Source organism: Choristoneura fumiferana, chromosome 14 (genome assembly GCF_025370935.1).
Source record: "Choristoneura fumiferana chromosome 14, NRCan_CFum_1, whole genome shotgun sequence".
Classification (NCBI taxonomy): domain Eukaryota; kingdom Metazoa; phylum Arthropoda; class Insecta; order Lepidoptera; family Tortricidae; genus Choristoneura; species Choristoneura fumiferana.
The window spans coordinates 16,370,187-16,376,714 of NC_133485.1; positions in this window are offsets into that span (position 1 = coordinate 16,370,187).

Here is a 6,528-nt window from a genome sequence, read left to right on the forward strand (position 1 = left end):
AGTGAAATTCGACCCAATTTGAGTGGTTTAATTAATTTGAAATTTGACACACTTATGTAAATTGCGTGACAATACAATAATCTGGTAGTGACATCCTGGTAGTCCGACCAGGAACGTCTCTACAGAACCGAACTCTTCAGCGGCTAATGGCATCGACTTGAAATTTGGTATGCAAATGTAGTTTGGGTGGCAATACAAGTAGTTATAGTCAACAAAAAGTACAGTCAGCAAAAAAAGCTTGTATTAAAAATGAATTTTTTACCAAAAACTTTTTTAAAAATAGTTATTTTTATAATAATCATGGTGAATATTCGGGCGTTTGTACCGCCGTCATTGTTCTCAACACTTTTTTAGTCAGATTTCTTTAAAAAATAGGTACAATAAACATCAACATGTGTCAACATTCAACAATATGTGTCGGATTGTTGATGTTTGTTGTACCTATTACTTATGAAATCTGATTTAAAAAAGTGTTGAGAACAATGACGGCGTACAAACGCTTGAATATTCGCCCATCAGCATTTATATTCATTTATTTCCCAGTGGCATTAAAAATTACCGTACTACGAGTATTACTTTGACAGCTCTCTGACCGAGTTTATATTCGGCTACGGTACTGGCAAGTTGATATAGTCGGTCCAGTATGTTCGGTAATCTAGCAATGTATACAGACGCATCCATGCGTGGTACGGCGGGTGTGAACACACTGTCAAAATTTACGTTATTATAATGCTAGCCAGTGTGTAAGAGGGTCACTTTGTGTTTTTTTTATCCGACTGGATGGTAAATGAGCAAGTGGGTCTCCTGATGGTAGGAGATCACCACCGCACATAAACATCTGCAACACCAGGGGTATTTCACATGCGTTGCCAACCTAGAGGCCTAAGATGGGATACCTCAAGTGCCAGTAATTTCACCGGCTGTCTTACTCTCCACGCCGAAACAGAACAGTGCAAGCACTGCTGCTTCACAGCAGGATGGAAAGTGTGGAAATTAAAAGTAATTTCTTCTCCTTTCAGCGACTCTTCAATTCTAAAGGTTGACAGTTTGTTTTTTATAGGTGACTGGTCTTTATCTACAGCCAGCCGGAACAAGCCCTATACTATGAAGTGCAAAATTCGAACTTCATATCTTCCCGTCCCGTGGCGCTTATGTTATTTAAACGAGAGTGAGAAAGACGGTACGATACGAACTTCGATTTTCGAATTTCGTCGTAGCCCCCCAGCTGTTCGACAAAAGCGATGCCGTCCTGAATGCTCCGTAGCCACGATTTCTTTCTTCGCCCAGCGATTTCTTTTCCCTCCACTTTGCCTATCATTATCAACTGCGTCTGCTAGGACGTGGTCAAAATATATAGACAATTAAATAATAAATATTACGGGACAATTCACACCAATTGACCTAGTCCCAAAGTAAGCTTATGCTTGTGTTATGGGTACTAAGCAACGGATAAATATAATTATATAGATAGATACATACTTAAATACTTAAACACCCAAGACCCGAGAACAAACATTCGTATTTTCATACAAATATCTGCCCCGACACGGGAATCGAACCCGGGACCTCAAGCTTCGTAGTCAGGTTCTCTAACCACTAGGCCATCTGGTCGTCTGAATCTTCTGAATAAATAAATATAACAAATCAAATTTAATCATGAATTAAATTATATTGAATTAGGTCACTAATAAATTAAATTGTATTACATTAACTAAATTAAAATTTAATTAACCTAAAGAAATTAAAATAATTGACTTCTACCGCTATTTAAATAAAGTACCTGGAGGACCGAGCTTTGCTCGGGCTAAAACTCGATTATAAGCGATTTCCCAGAGATAAGACCAAGCTAATCGATTTATGATTTTCCATATAAAAAGACGCAAAAAAATGCTAATCGATTTGTCAATCCCGAAAGCACCCACATACCAAATTTCATCGAAATCGTTGGAGCCGTTTCCGAGATTCTGATTATATATTATATATATATACCAGAATTGCTCGTCTAAAAGTATTAGATAGATAATGATTTCGTTCATGTAACTCCCACGCGTGAAATTTTACATAAAATGAAAATATTTCAAATCTCCCACATTTTCCTTGCTGAATATTTTAGAATACTTCGCAACAGCTTTGCTAGTTTCTACCTAAAGTATTTTATCGCAAATGATATTATATAAAGCTTTTGAGTTTGTTTTGTTTTATAATGCTCCAGAACTTTGGAAATCTTAAGCGGCTCAAAACTTTGGGCTTACAATTTAGTTGCTCGTCGTAAGTAGTGCAAGTTTGTCAATCATTTTATAATAATGTAGGTTTTTAGGGTTCCGTATCTCAAAAGAAAAAAACGGAACCCTTATAGAATCACTTTGTTGTCCGCCTGTCTGTCTGTCAAGACCCTTTTTTTCAGGAACGCGTGGAGGTATCAAATTGAAAATCATATCAAACACTGTCTACTGTCCCTTGGAGCTGTGAAAAAATCAAACTTCTAAGCCAACGCAATCAAAAGATACAGCCGTTTATGCCAAACACACTCGCAAGAGAATCAAAACCTACCATTTCCCCATCATCACCTGCTGAGTCTTAGCTGAGGAAGGCAAAGCTTAATCAGACGGACGGCCCGTTTAATATTCAGGTGCTCTAGTGGAAATATATTGTTTGTGGTCCATTAATAGGGAGAGTTTAGAGGCGGTGTGGCATTAAGCAATAATTTTTGGTATTTGGTATTTGGCCTTTGTTCAACAGGGGATGTCTTCCGGCTAATGATGATGATGATGTTAATTTAAACTTGTTAAGTCGAGGTTATAATTATTGATACACACCTTACGTTAAATATACTTACTTATTTAAAAAGAAGAAAGTGCCGAAAAAAGTTTCTCGATGAGGGCTACGGCATAGATGTCGCTAGCGTCACTGCTTAAGTGACTAAGTAAGAAACAAACAAGCTGAGATATGAGGTGCATAGGGGAAATTCGTGTCGGTACCGTTGACCATCAGTGGTGTAGCGGTATAGCACGCGGTACGGATTACCGAGGACCTGGGTTCGATTCCCAGTGATGGTCTTATTTTTCTGTTTTTTCTGTGCATCTTTTTTTCAGTTTGTATTTTCAATTTAGGTTTTACGGGCTGACCGTAAAAGTAAAAATTTGGAATTGAAATAAAAAATACAAAAAGATTCCAAAAAACCAATCTTACTTATTTACCCTCATTCATTCATTTAATTTCTATCCACATTGAGTAGGCAGCGGGGTAGTCAGCGCTAATGCCATAATACAAGTAATAGTTATAACTTAGTAAAAAAAAAAATTGGAAGTAGATTGACACAGCCGTATTCTTGAAAATTTTACCTACGGCTGGGCGGAGCGCTAGGGTTGGCAACTACAAAAAGTAAAACAGACGTGTGTAGATTTTTATTGTATGTGTAGTTTTAGGTGTAGGAATAAAAATATGTTAATTTTATGATTATTTATTTATTAATAATAAGTAAGTAATAGAAAAAAATGCGTCTATTGCGGCAAGTTTGAAACGACTTGTTGTTAAATTTTATCACATAAAAATATCTCATTCTTATGAAGAGTAAGTACCGAGTGCTATAGCCACGTTACGGAATCGAAACGGGGGCGAATAAAGCGGGCATCGCGGCACAGCACTCGACCAGCGACCGGACTGCGCGGCGCGCGGCGTGGCACTGCGCAGTTTTGTCTTGCAAAGATTACGTCACTACTTTAAAAAAACTCTTATCTCAAAGAAGATAATTTTTCTGAGTGGACCTAATGAACATTACGTCAAGATTCAATCTTGTTGACATATTGATTTTAGATACGAAATTTTTTCAAAGTAGTGACGATTAGCGGCCGTGTAAATGACGCTTGGCTGTGTGCGTGCGCCGATTCGGGCGCTAGCATGAAGTCAAACTACTGCCTATTACTTGTATTGTGCTAATGCTGGTGGCGCGCTGCAGCGGTGCAAACTGCCAACTGCCTACTCTGATATCGACCTAATTTACGCCAATATATGCACCGACCGTATGGTTACTCGTAAATATATTTTTAACGTTTTATATTGATACTCCTATCGATTTTTGTAATAACAGTTCAGTCTGTATCTATTTGTTTTTTTTATTTAAGTTGATTTGGTCCCTTAGTACGACACGTTTATTTTCAAAAATATTTGAATGCAGATTTCATTTTTAATATATTGAAATATTTTCTTTCAATAAATTTTCTTACATTCCCATGTAGTCTACTTTCCCTTTATAAAGTTTTCCATCCCTGTAAATAGAACTTATTGTAATGTGACGCCAAACTCACTCATTATAGTGTACCTGGCATTGTCATTCCAAAATTTAATAAGTTTCTTAAAAATGGCTGAACCAATTTGAATAACCTAAAAACCACCGCAAGAAAACTCGCTTACACGTAAAAATAAACATAAAAATCAGTTACCCTTAAAAATAGTGAATAATATATCTATGCAGCTCTACCCCATAACACACTTACCGATTCTTACCGCTCTAGACCATAATTCTACATATATCTTGTGATGTGCTACTAAAACGCTACTGTTAGCCACGGCTCAGACAAATCTGTGTCTAACGACTTTGATATAGAGTTTGCTTTGTGTTGCAGCAAAAGCTTTGGTAGCAGGCAAAGTTGTGGGGCCTGCGATTGTTCTAAAATTTAGTTAGTTTATTGTTTAAAATTAAAGTTTTTCTGAAGAAATAATAATAATTAATAAGTACTGTGAAGACTTTTGCCTTTGCCTTGACTGTTGGCCTTTTAGAGAGGCTTAATTAGAGTCACGCAACAAGCTATGGAGAGAGCAATGCTTGGAGTTTCTTTGCGCGATAGAATAATACCAGGTATACGGAAATTCGTCGAAGAACTAAAGTCACCGACTTAGCTGGAAAAATATGCAAGACGACGTGGCAATGGGCGGGCCACATAGCTCGAGGAACAGATAACCGTTGGGGGAGAAAAGTCCTCGCGTGGCGACCACGAACCGGAAGACGAAGCGTTGGCAGTCCTCCCACCAGGTGGACTGAGGACATCGTGAGATTTGCGGGAAACCGGTGGATGCAAGTGGTGAGTTGTCGTTCATTGTGGCGTTCTAACACGGTAAAAACAGATTTCTTAAAATAAGACAATTTATTTTGCGTTAAGACAGATTTGGTAACTCCAAGAAAATTATTCTCTCCCTATACCTACTCGTAGACGCAAGAGAATATTTTCTTAGTAATAGCAAAAAATCTTCTTAAAAATTTTAATTTGTTGCAAGATAAATAAATTTAATCCTAGAAAACAGGTTGTTTCAATTAAAAAACCGCTATTTATACAGTGAGATAAATTTATTCCTCATATGAAAACTTTTTTTATTTCTTAGAGAATAACATTACATTGAGCAAAAGATAAATCTCTATCGAAGTAACAAGTCATTGATTTGAGATAATTTAAATTTGAACAAAATTGAGAAAAAAAATTGTCTTAGAAAAAGATAAGCACTTTTTTTTGTTTTAAAAATATTGCATTAGCCTAAGTAAATATTTTTTTGGAATAACTAAATATTTTGAGAAAGTGCTCTATCTTCTTTGAAGAAATCCTTTTTACCGGTGAAGGGGGAGTCCTTTGTTCAGCAGTGGACGTCTTCCGGCTGATGATGATGATGATGACTGTGAAGTATAAATACCAAGAAGAGTGAGTCGTGGTAGCCTGGTAGTTAGATTTACAGCTCGTCAAGTAGAGGGTCATGAATTCGAGTCCGGGCTCGCACTTTGGACTGTTTTGGCATATACTGGGATACTACGTCGCCGGGAACTTGAAAGCACCTGCGAAGAAATTCAATGACAGAGAGAGAAATCTAGAGCGAAAACAAGGTTCCAAGTGCGTTATATCATAAAGCTCGGTAGCTTTAAAAGTCGCAATCGCTTTTAAAGGCATGCAATTTTCCACGAGTGTGTTGAAGTTTCATACATACAATCTAAATGAAGATCGCGGTATTTTTTGCGAATTTAGTAAAAAAAAAATTATGATGATTTGATGGTTTATAATGAAAAAACCCGTGAGTAAAACTTATAATAATAATTTGCTATAATAAGACACAACAATAGTACTTATTACAAAGTAGTATTACTAGTGTCTAACCGTAACTAGTATTTTATTTGCAACCAAAACCGATATCGAATTTTGATACCTGTTTCAGGCCCTTTATTAAAAAGTGCAAATTTTGAACTTCGTTTCTTGCCGTCCCACTAACGCTTATATTATTAAATAAAAGAGTGAGAGGGACTGTACGATACCCCCCAGTTTCGGCCAAAACCGAAACCAAAAATGTATTCGAGCGTGATCTTAGCGTACTTATTTAAATATTTTTTTAGACTTGTATTAATTTTAGCTTTCGTTAATATGTGTTTGGCCCTTGTTTCTAGTAGATCTTCTACAACTACTAACTACATTATCTATTTAGAGACTATCTTACATTTTCACTGGTTAGGGTCAAATTATTCTGACACTTCGCCGGCCGCTGCCGCGCGGAACG